The following is a 16453-nucleotide window of genomic DNA, read 5'->3' as shown; positions in this document are numbered from 1 at the left end:
ATTTCCTTGAAAATCAGAAAGAACACTTTCACAGACACCACTGTTTCTATTGAACATTGCACTGAAAGTCCTATCAGTACGTAAGAGAAAATTTAAAAATTAAAAGCACAAAATTGGATAAAAAAGAGCAACCGTTATCGTTTCCAGATGATACGATTATGGAGGTAGAAATTCTGAAAGTCATTGGCTAGCTTAACAATTCATTATACAAAAGCTGATAGTATTTCTAAACTTATCCATAGTTAGAAATTAAATAGAATAGCAAATACTAACAAAACATATAAAGTATCTAAGAATGAATCTTACAGAATTTGCAGGACATTTATGGAGATTATTATAAAAATTGTATTGAAAGACATTAAAGAAAAACTACATAAATTCAGACTACAATGATTGCAAATAGGAAGACTACTTTTAAGGTACCGGTTTTCCCTAGCTTGATCTAAAGATTCATTAGAAGTTCAATCAAAGCTCAGGAGGGTTTTTCACAGAACTTGAAGCAGTGAACCACACAGCTCAGGGGTTCTTAACGTGTGGTACAAATATGATATAGGGGGTCTGTTGAGATGAATAGAAAAAAATTACATCTTTATTTTCACTAACCTCTAGCTAAAATTTAGCATATTCTTCAGTCACAAATGTAGACAAACCAGACTATATTCACCAGTGCCCGTGCATATGTTACCAACATAAGTTACAGATATTTTAATAGCAATCATTGTCCAAGACATCTAGAAATATTGTTTATGGTCCCCTTTACTTCAAAATAACAGTATTTATTAAAGTCACCACTAGATCTTGTTTTTGAATGCGCTAATAACTAAGAAGACACTATGTTACAATTTCTAGTACATTGATATCAGCATTTCAATATAACTATTTACTTTGTAACCCTATGTATACATTTTATGCATTTACAAGCATTGCTGTGAGAAGGGGTCAGGCTTCAGCAAAGTGCCCGAAGGGTCCTTGGCACAAGGAAGAGCAAAGAAGCTCCCGTTGTGAGTGTGTGCACTGCAAGTACAAAGCTGTTGAGACATTACTGGGGCATTATTAGCCATTCAGAAAATTCCAGAAGATTGGGATCATCCACAATCCACAGTCAGCTGTGCTAACTCGAATGTTAACGTGACAATTTCTCAGGGGACAATTTCTCTGCCTGTTGAGCAGACCAGGCCTGCATCATTCCCCCTTTAGGTAAAGGGGTCCCAGGGATCTAAGTAACCTGCTCAAAGTCACAGAGCTGGTGGAGGGTAAGTGAAGATTATCTCCATCAACTGTTTAGCTTGGGAAGCCTGCTCCTTTCCCAGCCTCCCCCACCACCCCCCCCCAGCACGCCTTCCTTTCTGAGTCTCCCCAGACGCTCCCCACTCAGTCCCCTCTGCTCACATCTTTCTCATCTCACCGTATTGGGGTCTCTCCTTTCTGGGTTGGAAACAGTGAGGACCAAGTGTAGATTCTGGAGCCAGACAGGGTGTGGGCATGACATTTACCAAGCTGCCTACTCTTGGGAAGTCACTGGCCCTCCCTAAGCCTCAGTTACCTCATCTGTACAATGAGGATGTCACACAACTGAATCACACAACTGGACAAAGGGGAATCACACAATTCATAGGGTTTCTATGAGGATTAATAGTGTTTGCTTTTATTATTTTCAGTATGGTAAGACAAGTCATCACATAAGCTTCTTCAAAATATTCTATAAGGACGTTTTCCCTATAGAGAGTTATAGAAGGCAGCATGCAACGTTCCAAGCCATATTCTCATTTTTTATTCTTTCCTCAAAAGAAGGCATATGAATCTTAGTTTTTAAAAAAAAAAAAAAAGAGTAAGATGTACTGGCACTTATGAAGTCATCTTTGTCTTTGAGAAACAATTTTAAAAGTGATCATTTTCTTTACAACCCTAATTGGTTGTTCCAATTCACTTCCACACAGTCAAATTTGAGAATGCACGTGATCAAAAAACGTGACCATGTCCAATAAGGTACTTGGAAAAGAGCAGCTCTGTGTTTGGACAGTGTTTTCTGTACATTCACTGTGTTTTTAACTAAATTACATTCAAGTAAGGTGAAGTCTCAGATGCCACCCAAAAATCTCCTTAACCATTGTTTTCAATCTGAAATGTCTATATTTTATACTACGATTACTGGAGCCAAAATTGTTAAGACACAATTTAATTTTCTTTTTCTGGAATCATTAAAAAATATTTGATTTCCACTGAATATTATTCTTATCAATAGTCTGATACATACTATTTCTATCCAAAAAAAAAAGATGAATCCTGAAATGCTTCAAAGCTACAACAATTATTCATAAATAATTGTTTTTAACAAACGAGATGGCAAAACAACTGAAAAGTACAACTATTTACCACTTAGGGAGAAAATGAGGTGAGTACAAGTAATAATCTTGTAAGAATTAACAAATGAAAATAGACAGATAATATTACAGTTCAATAGGCTAAAGCAAGTTTATTTCTCTTCATAATAACACTCATATTAATAAGAAATTATTCTATGAAATAATCTCAGTTTTGAAATGCACTTATTCCTTCAAAAGTTCAAATGTACTCAGAAGCTCAAATGTTCTCAGAAAAGCTTAGGAACTCTAAAGGGAAACTGAGGATCCATTGTAACGTGTCTTACAGAAAATACAGACACACCGTAATTGTTCATGATTTATGTATGATTCAGATCAGAGTGCTCGGCACATCCCTGTGTGCATGCTTCTATAATACGTTCTTATGTATTAAATGAGCAAACATTGTCTCAGTAGTTGTACCTATTGTAACATCATTTTAATCAATGGCCTATTGTTTGTCCTGCCAACAGAACAGCTTTATACTGAAATTATTAAACAATATTTCAGCTTCTGTTTTTAAAAATTATATATATATTCTTTTCTCCAGGTAAAATCTTAGAAATTTGGAACTTCCCATAGCTAGGGAAAACATAATCCTCTCAATCTAAGTGACACTATCTGAGTGTTTTCCAGACCCTTGACCTCCTCCTAAAACTACTTAAATCTACCCCCTCCATAAATAAAAAACAGTCCCAGACAAACCTCTGGATTACTACAGCTCCTTGGTGATGCATGCTCTTAGTTTCTTCAGAACTTTCAAATCCACTTTATACACAACTGTATATAAATGGCATCTTTTCAATATGCATTATGTTCTAAAGTAGACTAAAAATTCCTCAGCAAAGAAAATGTCACTTTACTGAATTCATTGATGAGCTCTAGTAGTTATCTGGTAGCACCTTTAGGATTTTCTATGTCTAATATCATATCATCTGCAAACAGTGACAGTTTTACTTCTTTCTTTTCCAATTTAGATTCCTTTTCTTTTTCTTCTCTGTTTGCCACAGCTAGGACTTCCAAAACTATGTTGAATAAAAGTGGTGAGAGTGGACATCCTTGTCTTGCTCCTGATCTTACAGGACATGCTTTTAGATTTTCACTGTTGAGTATGATGTTAGCTGTAGGTTACTTGTATATGGTCTATATTATTTTGAAATATGTTCCCTCTAGGACCCTTTCTGGAGAGTCTTTAATCATAAATAGGTGTTGAATTTTGTCAAAAGCTTTTTCTGCATCTATTGAGATGATCATATGGTTTTTATTCTTTAACTTGTGGTGGTGTATCACAGCCATTGATTTGCAGATACTGAAAAATCCTTGCATCCCTAGGATAAATCCCACTTGATCATAGTGTATGATCCTTTTAATGTATTGTTGGATTTGCATTGCTAGTATTTTGTTGAGGACAGATGAATGGATAAAGAAGATGTGCTACCTATATACAATGGGATATTACTCAGCCATTAAAAAGAATGAAATAATGCCATTTGCAGCAACATGGATGGACCTGGAGATTATCATACTAAGTGAAATAAGTCAGACGGAGAAAGACAAATATCTATTAAAAAATTTAAAACAATAATTCAAATAATTATTTTAATAATATAATAATAACCTTCCAAAACAGAAAGCACAAAGTCCAGAGGGCTTCCCTGGTGAATTCTGCCAAACATTTAAGGAAGAAATCATGCCATGTCTCCATAATCCCTTTTAGAAGATAGAAACAGAGGAATACTTTTTAACTTATTCTATGAGGCTAATAGTACCATAATACCAAAACCAATCACAGATATTACAAGAAATGAAACCTACAGACCAATATTTCTCACGAACACAGATGCAAAATCCTCAACAAAATATTAGCCATCAAATCCAACAATGTATAAGAAGAATTACAGGGAATTCCCTGGCAGTCCAGTGGTTAGGACTCCATGCTTCCACTGCAGGGGGCCCGGGTTCAATCCCCGGTGAGGGAACTAGGATCCCACAAGCCACACGGTGTGGCCAAAAACAAAATAATAAAGTAAAATAAAATAAAAATTTTAACAGATTTTTAAAAAATAGAAGAAGAATTACATACTGAAACAAGTGGAATTTGTCCCAGGTATTCAGGGCTGGTTCAACATTCAAAAATCAGTTTATGTAATCCATCACATCCACAAGCTAACAAAGAAAAATCACATGGTGCTATCGATAGATGAAGAAAAGCATCTGACAAAATCCAACACCCATCCATGGTAAAAACTCTTGGTAAACTAGGAATAGAGTTGAACTTTCACAAATTGATAAAGAATATCTACCGAAAACTTACAGCTAACACCACACTTAATGGTGAGAAACTGGAAACTTTCCCCACTAAGATCAAGACTAGGCAAAGATTTTCCCTCTCACCACTCCTTTTCCACATCCTACTAGAAGTCTTAGTTAATGCAATTAGACAAGAAAAGGAAATAGAAGGGATACAGATTAGGAAAGAAATGTCTTTGTTATGGATGACAAGATCATCTATGCAAAAACTCCTGGAACTAATAACTGGTTATAGCAAGGTCACAGGATACAAGGTTAAAATACAAAAGTCAATTGTTTTTCTATATACCAGCAATGATCAAGTGGAATTAGGAATCTGAAACACTATGCTATTTACATTAGCACCTAAAAAATATAAAATACTTAGGTATAAATCTAACAAAATATGCATGAGATCTATATGAGGAAAACTACAAAACTCTGAGCAATTAATCGAGGAAGAACTAAATAAATGGAGAGATACTCCATGTTCATGGACAATACTCAATATTGTCAAGATTTCAGTTTTTCCCAATTTGATCTATAGATTCAAGGCAATCTCAATCAAAATTCAAGCAAGTTATTTTGTGGATATCAACAAACTGATTCTAAAGTTTATCTGGTAAAGCAAAAGACCCAGAATGGCCAAAACAATATTGAAGAAGAACAGAGTGGTAGGAATGACACTACCTGATTTCAAGACTTACCATAAAGGTACAGTAATTAAGACAGTGTATTGGCAAAAGAACTGGCAAATAGATCAGTGAAACAGAACAGAGAGCCCTGAAGTAGACCTGCACAAATATAATCAATTGACCTTTGACAAAGTAGCGAAGGCAATACAATAGAGCAAAGATGGTCTTTTCAATAAGTGGTAATGGAACAAATGGACTTCCATAAGCAAAAACATGAATCTAGACACAGACTTTTTACCCTTCACAAAAATTAATTCAAAATGGTTCACAGATCTAACTGTAAAGCACAAAACTATAAAACTCCTTGAAGATAACATAGGAGAAAATCTAGATGAACTTGTGTTCTGCAAAGACTTTGTAGATACAAAGCCACGATCCATGAAGAAAAGAACTGATAAGATGGACTTTATTAAAATTAAAAAGTTCTGCCCTGCAAAAGACAGTCAAGAGAATGAAAACACAAGCCATAGGATGAGAGAAAATATTTGCAAAATACACATCGAACAAATGACTTTTATCCAAAATATGCAAAGAACTCAAACTTACCAATAAGAAAACAAACAACTCCAATTAAAAAATGGTCCGAAGCTGACTTTAACAGACACTTCACCGAAGAAGATACACAGATGAGAAAGAAGCATATGAAAAGATGCTCCACATCATATGTCTTCAGAGAAATGCACATTAAAACAACAATGAGATACCACTACACTCCTATGAAAATGGTCAAAATCTGGAACACTAATGACACCAAATGCTGGCAAGGATGTAGAGCAACAGGAACTCTCATTGGTGGTGGGAATGCAAAATGGTGCAGCCTTTTTGGAAGACTGTTTGGCCGGTTCTTACAAAACTAAACATATTCCTACATGCAATCCAAAATCTGTTCCTTGGTATTTACCCAAAGGGGTTGAAAACTTATGTCTACACAAAAACAGGCACAAAAATGTTTATAGCAGCTTTAGTCATTAAACGCTAACACTTGGAAGCAACCAAGACACCTTTAGTAGGGAATGGATAAACAAACTGTGGTACATCCATATAGTGGAACATTAGTAATAAAAAGAAATGATCCATCAAGCCATGAAAAGACACAGAAGAAACCCAAATGCATATTACTAAGTGAAAGAAGCCAGTCTTTAAAGGCTACATACCATACGATTCTAGCTATATGATATTCTGGAAAAAACAGAAGTGTGAAGCCAGTAAAATGATCAGTGGTTGCCAGTGTTTAGATGGGAGAGAGGAATGAATAAGAGGAACACAAGGGATTTTAAGAGCAGTGAAACTATTCTGTATAATAATATAATGCTGGATACATGTCATTATACATTTGTCCAAACCCACAGAATGTACAACACCGAGAGGGAAACATCAACTATGGACTTGGGCTGACTATCATGTGTCAGCACAGGTTCACCAATTGTAAACTAAAAAAAGTATCAACACCACTCTGGAGAAGGATGCTGGTAATGGCAGAGGCTAAGCATGTGTGAGGGAAGGGGGTATATGGGAAATCTCTGTACTTTCTGCTCAATTTTACATAAACCTAAAACTGCTCAAAAAATAAAGTTTATTTTTAAAAAAGGGCAGGGGGGCTTTCTCTTTATCAACTACCCTGAGTATTCACTTAAAAATAAGTGCTATGATTTAAATAACTTACTGAGAAAGAAGAGAAACTTTCAGGGTTTTTTTTCCCCAGTTATACATCCTGGAGCCCATTTATAAAACTTAGTTCTATCCCTTCATGGTTTTAAAATCGTGCAAGGGTGTGTGACTCTACCAGCCTTCAGAGGAATCAAATATCTGGAGGGAGAATGGCTGTAGTTTTTCATGGATTGTCCTGCTTCAGCACCCTAAGCAGAAAACGATTTAGATCTGTTTTAAAGGTCAATTTTAATTATCCCAATTATTATTCACTCATGACTGCTGAAAAATTATATTCGACAAAAGGAACAGATTCCCAGTGGTGGGAGTGTTTCTAAAATTATAACTTGTGCCAGTTTAATGAATCATACTGCTTCTCATACAGGAACAGCACTTTTTTTTTTTTTAAAGAACCACTATTTATCTTTATTTCTTCAGCTTCCATCACAGTGCCTGGCACATGGTAAGCATTTGATAAATGTTTGCTGAATTAAATTGATCACAAGTCCGAGAGCAACTTTCTTAAATCTCCATATCTAAGTTATATTTCAACCCTGACATATATTGAGCTTAAAACATTGAAACAGCCAAGTTCATCCTAACAGAAAAATCATGCGGTCTTAATTTCCAGGCTGGGTGTGGGGTAGGTATGTGATAGTGGGACCCAGGAAAATATAGATAGAGAAGAGGGGTTCTCACTAATAGGAAGGGACTGCCAATGAAGTATTCATTTCAGAAGGCATTCTCATTCCTGCTTAAACAGGGCATGTCAGTAAAATTCAGCAATCCAACACACTCAGATATTTTTCAAAAATAATTCACAAATGGAAAGATGAGAACATGTCTGTGTTAGAAGTACCATCTCTAGATTTATCAAGATTGTATAATTTTGTGCAATGAAATTCAGGGGAGAAATAGACACAGCAGTTTTTCAGACACTGATACCCAAGGGGCAATTCCCCATCCCTGCCCCTGAAATTCTGATTTAGTGAGAGGATTTATTTGTGTACTTAAGGCAGACACATTCTGTTCTTCAGAGAAGGAAATGTACAACACTCGGGACAGGAGCTGAGAGATCTCTGCAGTGGATGAAAACCTCAACTGTGCCAGGAGAGACCCTCAACGTGGCCACCAGGAGTGTGCACTAAATTGCAGTTTTCATATGAGTAGCCCTGGTATCTGTATTAGGTTCTGTGGTTATTACACCAGAATTGGAGAGTTGGGCAGTGTAAAAGACATACTTTCAAAAATCTGAAGCCCTATCACGCTAGTGCCCAGAAAGATGCACTTGGGAAACTCAGCTGTTGACTCATATTAGTATTGATATTACTTTAAATATTTAGTTTAAAAAGACTTTCACTATCCATAGCTCATTAACTGGAAAACTTCCTTGCTTGTATATAAATCTGAAATATCCATTTAAGGGGCAAAGTCTAATATGCCACACAACTTACTCAAATTGTTGAAATAGTCACAGAGCAATGAAATATGCAGTTTTGGGGTGACGTCAGTATCATGATAGTGTGAATCGTTCCTTTTTTCTCTCTCTCCTTTGATTTACAACTATTAGGACGTCCATAACCAGAAAAAAAAAAAAAAAAAGCACCTATCCACAGCATACAACGACATCCAAGAGATCCATCCACCTGTGCATCCAAAGTGGGTGGACTGGACCATGGAGTAGGTAGCAGGGATTGAGGTAAGTGGCTGCAGAGCTGGTGGCAGGAGGCTGTGACAGCACAGAAGGCGGCTGCTGTTCTGGCAGCGAGCCAGCACCACCTTTCTGGCAGAGGAGCTGGAGGATGAAGGCAGTGACTGGAAGTCTACCCAGCCACGTGTGTTACAGCTGGCGGGACCAGTTGCTCTCTCTGAGGAGAGACTGCAGTGAATGGGCAGAGGGAAAGGAAAGGTAAGTAGACAGACAAAGAGAACTGAAGTAAAATGTCTCCTGCTGTCTGCCCCTGGAGGCAAGGGGACCGACCACCCAAGGACCCCCGGGACACCGCCCCCATCCCAACTTGAGGATACCTCTACCAGGCCATGGACACCCACAAAGCCCCAAGTGCTAAGTACACACACCTCCCCCCTGCGCCCACATTCTGCCACCACGCGTTGTTTTTGTTGTTGTTGTTTTTGTTTTGTTTTGTTTTAACTGTGTGGGTTCCCAATCTTAGAAGCCGCTAGTTAACGCTGGTAAGAGAAACCAAAAACTTGTGCCATAGCGCCACCTTCTGGAAAGGAAGGCTCCTAACTGCCAACCTGTTGCATTCTTAGGATCAAAGTAAACAAAGTCTTACCTAAATAAAAATGGTGTTTCATTTTTTATTTAGGGAATCATGGTAGTACGGTATCGCAAAAAAAAGAAAGACAATTTTCCAGTAGCCAAACCCAAAGGTATGGAATATTGTGATCTAACTGATAAAGAGTTTTAAATAGCTGTTATGAAGAAATTCAATAGAAAACTCATAAAGGCAATGCAATGATATTAGGAATGAAAATAACAAGCACAAGGAATACTTTACCAAAGAGATTAAAATTCTAAAAAAGAATCAGACAGATTTCTGGAGCTGAAGAACTCAATAAATGAGATAAAGAATGCATTACAATGCACTGGAAATAGAGCAAATCAGGTAGAAGAGGAATTAGCAAGCTCAAGGATAGAAATATAGAAATAATTCAGGTGGAAGAAAAGAGAGAGCTAAGATTTTTAAAAAGTGAAGCCTATGAGAAATATCTGATTCTATTGGAAAGGGAAACGTAAGAATAATGGGCATCCCAGAAGGAGAAGAGAGTGGGAAGGGGACAGAGTTTATTTAAAGAAATAATAGCTGAGAAATTCCCAAATCTGGGGAAGGGATGAATATACAGATCCACGAAGCTAACAGAATATCTTGTTATCTCATCACAGAAAGACCTCCAAAACACATTTTAATGAAGCTGTCAAAATTCAATTATAAAGAAGCAATTTTAAAGGCAGCCAGGGGGGAAAAAAAAAAAAAAGACAGCAACCTACAGAGGTACCCCCATTAGGCTACAGTAGATTTCTCAGCAGAAACTTTGAAGGTCAGGAGATAGATAGTGGAATGACATATTCAAAATATTGAAAGATAAAAATTTCCATCTAAGAATATGTGGCAGTTATCCTTCAGATATAAAGGAGAATTAAAGCCTTTCCCAGACAAACTAAAGCTGAGGGAGTTTACCACCACTAGACCTGCCTTAGGAGAAATGTTGAAAGGAGCTCTTCAAGCTGAAACAAAAAGACAAAAGTACACAAAACTCTGATTAAGATGATAAATACTCATAATTAGAATACTGTAAATCTTTTCTAGAACACTATATTAAATTCTTAACTATAATATAATGGTTAAAGGAAAAGAGCATTAAAAATAGCTATAGATACTACAACTTGGTAATGAAATCACAGCATAGAGATCATTTCTAACATTAAAAATAGAAAAGGGGAAGAGTAAGCAGATGAAACCTTTATAGGTGAATGAAGATAAACTGGCATCAGCAGGAAAGGGGCTATTTTACCTGTAGGATGTTTCATGTAAACTTCATAGTAACCACAAGCAAAAATCTAGAGCAGAAACATAAACATAAAAAAGGGGAGAGTGAGCAAATCACCATGGAAAACCACCAACTTATAAGGGCAGACAGAAAGAGAAGAAAAAAGGAACAAAAGAGAGACAAAATAAGCAGAAGGCAAAAGATAAAATGGCAATAGTAAATTCTTACATATCAATAATCACCCCTAAATGTAAGCAGATTGAACTCACCGATCAAAAGGCACATAGTGGGTGGATGGCTGAAAAAACAAGGTCCAACTCTATGCTCTCTACAGAAGACTCATTTCAGCTCTAAAGGCACATAGGCTCAAAGTGAAAGGATGGAAGATGATATTCCAAGCAAATAGAAACGAAAAGAAGGTGGGTATAGCCATCCTTGTATCAGACAAAACACACTTCAAGCCAAAAAAGGTAAGAAGAGACAAAGAAGGTCAGTACAGGGGTCACTACATCAAGAAGATATAACAATAATAAATATGTCCGTTCCCAAAACCTGATCACTGAAATATACAAGTATGTAATAATAGATATTAAGGAACAAATAGACAACAATGCAGTCATTGCAGGAATTTCAATACCCCACTATCAGCAATGGATAGATTGTCTTGAGAGAAAATCAACAAAGAAACGTTGGACTTGAACCACACCTTAGAACAAATGGATTTAATAGACACATATAGAATATTCCATCCAACAGTAGCAGAACACACATTCTTCTCAAGTGCACATAGAACATTCAGGCTGGATCATATGATATAGGTCACAAAACAAATCTTAGCAAACTTAAGAAGACTGAAATCATATCAGCTATCTTCTGTGACCACAATTGGTATGAAACTAGAAGTCCACAACAAGAGGAAGATGAGAAGATCTACAAACATGTGGAAAGTAAACACACGTCTAAACAACCATTGTGTCAAAGAAGAAATCAAAAAGGAAATAAAAAATATCTCAAAACAAATGAAAATGAAAACACAACATATCAAATATCATGGCATGCAGCAAAAGCAGATCTGGGTGGAAAGTTTATAGCAATAAATACATTAAGATGTTAGAAAAATCTCAAGTAAACAAACTAACTTTAGACCTCAAGGAACTAGAAAAAGAAGAAAAAATTAAGCCCAAAGTTAGCAGAACTAAGGAAATAGTAAGTATCAGAATGCAAATAAATGAAATAGAAACCAGAAAAACAATAGAAAGGATCAAGGAAGCTACAAAATGTTTCTTCAAAAAGATAAACAACATTGACACACCTTTAGTTAGACTCAGGAAAAAAAAGAAGAGTCAAATAAATAAAATTAGAAATGAAAAGAGAAGACATTACAACTGATACTACAGAAATACATAGAATCATAAGAGACTACTCTGAACAATTATATGCCAATGGATTATACAACCTAAAAGAAATGGATACATTTCTAGAAACACACAACCTACCATGGCTGAATCAGGAAGAAATAGAAAGTAAGAACAGACCAATAATGAGTAAAGACACTGTATCAGTCATTTAAAAATTCCCAACACAGAAAACTCCAGGACCAGAAAACTCCCCTGGATAATTCTATCAAACATTTAAAGAAGTAATACCAATCCTCCTCAAACTCTTTCAAAATATTGAGGGGGAGAAAACACTTCCAAACTTGTTCTATGAGGCCAGCATTACCTTGATACCAAAGCCAGATAAAGATACCACAAGAAAAGCAAACTATAGACCAATATCCCTGATGAACATAGGTGCAAAAATTCTCAACAAAATATTAGCAAACCAAATTCAAAAACACATTAATAGAAGTATATACGATGACCAAGCGGAATTTACTCCTAGGATGAAAGGATGGGTCAACATATGCAAATCAATAAATCCAACACATCACATCAATAAAAGAAAAAATAAAAATCACATGATCTTTTCAATAGAGAAAGAAAAAGCATTTGACATAAAACAACATCCTTTCATAATAAAAACCCTTAACAGACTGGGTATAGAAGGAACATACTTCAACATAAAGGCCATGTATAACAAACACAAGGGTAACATTATACCTGATGGAGAGAAATGGAAAGTGTTTCCTCTGAGATCAGGAACAAGGCAAGGATGCCCAGTCTCACTATTCTTCTTCAATATAGTACTGGAAGTCCTAGCTAGAGCAATTATGCAAGACAAAGAAAGAAAATAGATCCAAATCAGAAATGAAAAAGTAAAACTGTCAGTATTTGCTGATGATATGATGGAACATATAGAAAATCCCAAAGAATCAGCCAAAAAACTATTGAAATTAATCAACAATTTCAGTAAATTGGCAGGATACAAAGTCAACGTACAGAACTCAATTTCATTCCTCTACACTAATGATAAAGCATCTGAGAAAGAAATAAAGAAAACCATCCCTTTCACAATAGCATCAAAAACAATAAAATACTTAGGAATAAATTTAACCAAGGAAGTGGAAGATCTGTACAATTAGAACTGCAAAACTGCTGAAAGAAATCAAGGACACCAACAAATGGAAAGACACAAACAAAATCAAAGAAATTGATGACACAAACAAATGTTCATGGATCCAAAGAGTTAATATTGTTAAAATATCAATAGTTCTAAAGCCATCAACAAATTGAACATAGTCCTCACCAAAATACCGAAGGCATTCTTCACAGAAATAGAAGAAACAATCCTAAAATGTGTGTGGAACCACAAAAGACCTCGAACAGCCAAAGCAATCTTGAGAGAAAAGAGCAAAGCCAGAGATACCACACTTCTGGATTTCAAGCTATACCACAAAACCATAGTAGAAAAACAGTATTGTACTTGGGGGGAAAAAAGACAAATTGACCAACGGAACAGAATAGAGAGCCCAGTATTAAACCTTGGCATATACGGTCAACTAGTGTTCAACAAGGAAGCCAAGAATACCCGGTGGAGAAAGGACAGCCTCTTCAACAAATGGTGCTGGAAAAATTGGAGAAACATATGCAGAACACTGAAAGTAGACCCCTATCTCACACCACTCACAATAATTAACTCAAAATGGGTCAAAGACTTAAACATAAGACCTGATGCCATAAGAATCCTAAAAGAAAATGTTAGGGGAGAAGTTTACTGATATTGGTCTTGGCAATCATTTGGTGGGCATGATGCCAAAAGAACAAACAATAAAAGAAAATAATCAAAACATGGGACTACATCAAACTCAAGAGCTTCTGCACATCAAAAGAATAAATTAATTAACAAAATGAAAAGACACCCTACAGAACGGGAGAAAAATTTTGCAAACCATTTATCGAATAAGTGATTAATATCCAAAATATATAAGGAACTCAGTCAACTCAATAACAAACAACAAACAATCTGGTTAAAAGATGGGAAGAAGAAGTAAATAGTCATTTCTCCGAAAAGGACATCAAAATGGCCAAGAGACACATGAAAAGATGCTCAACATCACTAATCCTAAGTGGACTGCAAATCAAAATCACAGTGAAACATTACCTCACGCCTGTGAGAATGGCTATCATCTAGAAGACAAGGACCAACAGATGCTGGTGAAGATGTGGGAATGTAAATTAGTCTAACAACTATAGAAAGCAAGATGGAAGCTCCTCAAAAAATTAAAAGTAGATCTATCATATACTCCAGGTATTCCACTTCTGGGTATACAACCAAAGAAAATGAAAATAGGATTTTGACAAAATATACGCACTCCCATGTTTATCACAGCATTACTCACAATAGCCAAGATACGGAAACAACCCAAAAGACCATCAGTGGATGAATGGGTAAAAAAATATGTGGTATACATACACCGTGGAATGTTATTCAGCCATGAGAAAGGAAGAGATCCTCCCATTTGCTACAACATTATGCTAAGAGAGTAAGTCAGATAGAGAAAGACAAGTACTGTATGATGTCACTTACATGTGAAATCTAAAAGTTAAACCTGTGAAAAACAGAATAAAACGGTGGTTACCAGGGACAGGGACAAGAGGGATGGTCTTTAAGGGTACAAACTTGTAAGAACTGGTAAATGAGCCATGAAGATCTAATGAACAGTATAATAAATAGACAGTAATACTGTACTATAATTATATAACGTGATCATGTGTATTATAATTATATAATGTGATATTACTTCAGCAATCACATTAACAATATATAAATGTATCAAAGTAACATACTGTATACCTTAAACATATGCACTGTTACAAGTCAAATTTACTCAATAAAAAAGTGTGCAATTTTATATTTTTCTGTTCATACATTGTTCACGTGAATTACCAAATTACTGTAATTGCCAAAATCACATAATTTTCTTCTACAAATGTTGCTGCTATATAAGTTGCTTCATGGAGCAAGGACCTAATAAATTTTTTTTTTTTTAATTTATTTTTGGCTGTGTTGGGTCTTCGTTTCCGTGCGAGGGCTTTCTCTAGTTGCGGCAAGCGGGGGCCACTCTTCATCGCGGTGCACAGGCCTCTCACTATCGCGGCCTCTCTTGTTGTGGAGCGCAGGCTCCAGACGCGCAGGCTCAGTAGTTGTGGCTCACAGGCTTTGTTGCTCCGCGGCATGTGGGATCCTCCCAGAGCAGGGCTCGAACCCGTGTCCCCTGCATTGGCAGGCAGATTCTCAACCACTGCGCCACCAGGGAAGCCCCCTAATATTTTTTGAGTGAATAATTTATTTTGAAACTTTAGAGATTTTTTTTATCCTTCAATTTTCTCCACTAAAAATTGGAGACAAAATTATGTATTTCTTCCTGTATTATATGATTGTAGAAGAGTTAAAAACTGCTGCACAAATTTTTTAAAAACCTGTGATGAACATGAAAGGGTTAGATGTTCCTTTATATTTACAGGTGTGCTTCTTCTAAAAGTCCATGTAACTTTAAAAATTTACAAAATTTAACAAAAAAATAACACCTATACTATAATATTTGATCCATAAATACTATAACAATCGTTAAAATTTTAGGACAAGATTTAAGTTACACAAGAAATTTTTACACTATGTTTGGTAATTTGGGCATTTTCATTGGAAAAAATTTAAAATAAAATAATCAACATATTCCAAAGCTAAAGATTCACTGCTTTGTGGTAGAATGAGAAAAGAGAATACACATCATTGCAAAGAAATGTGTATTTGGTGCTTTAAATAATCAACTGGGAGTTTCAAAAAGCTTGTCTAACTAGGATAAAACTCCATTCATACGCTGTCTTGCAATTTGGAAATACTTTCCTTTTGTCCATCCATCCCTCCTCCTCCCACCCTCTCCTTCTTCCTTGTCTTCCTCCTTTCCTCTCTTCCTTCTTTTCTCCAAGATATTCAACAGGGGACAGTTGTCAAAAAGATGTTCATAGCTAAAGGCAGCAAGTACAATCAATCCATTCAAAGCACAAGTACCTGTTAATGATCCCTCCATAAAATACCCCTTTTCTCATTTTGCCAGAGGGGAAAAAAAACAAGACAGTAACTTCTTTGTAGAGTTCCAAGAATATACACAAAATATATAGGGGAAAAAGGAAAATTTTATATTTTAGAATTTGGATCCAAATGACACCTAAAGTTTTAAAACAATTAATTCCTGGTAAATATTTTCAGGTTTAATCTACTGAGGTACACTATTACAATATAGCATTGCTGTTTAATGTAATGTTTACCTAAAAATTATTTAATTATTAATAGCAACAGTTCACTGAAATCTTGGGTCTCTGACCAAAAAGTTTCCATAAAACAATCATTATGTTTAATTGTTCATGTTTATTCAAAAATACAGGCCACTGCTGTTACAAGAGTAGAAAACCCAATCATTTTAGGAAGTGTGTGTGTGTGTGGGCGCATGCACACGCATGCGTGCACGCACATATTGAACAAGTAAATAAAAAATTAGATTACTCTTGA

Source organism: Balaenoptera borealis, assembly GCF_965194805.1.
Source record: "Balaenoptera borealis genome assembly, contig: HAP1_SCAFFOLD_1111, whole genome shotgun sequence".
NCBI classification, from domain to species: Eukaryota; Metazoa; Chordata; class Mammalia; order Artiodactyla; family Balaenopteridae; genus Balaenoptera; species Balaenoptera borealis.
The sequence above is the reverse complement of the archived record's forward strand: the minus strand, read 5'-3'. Positions refer to the sequence as shown.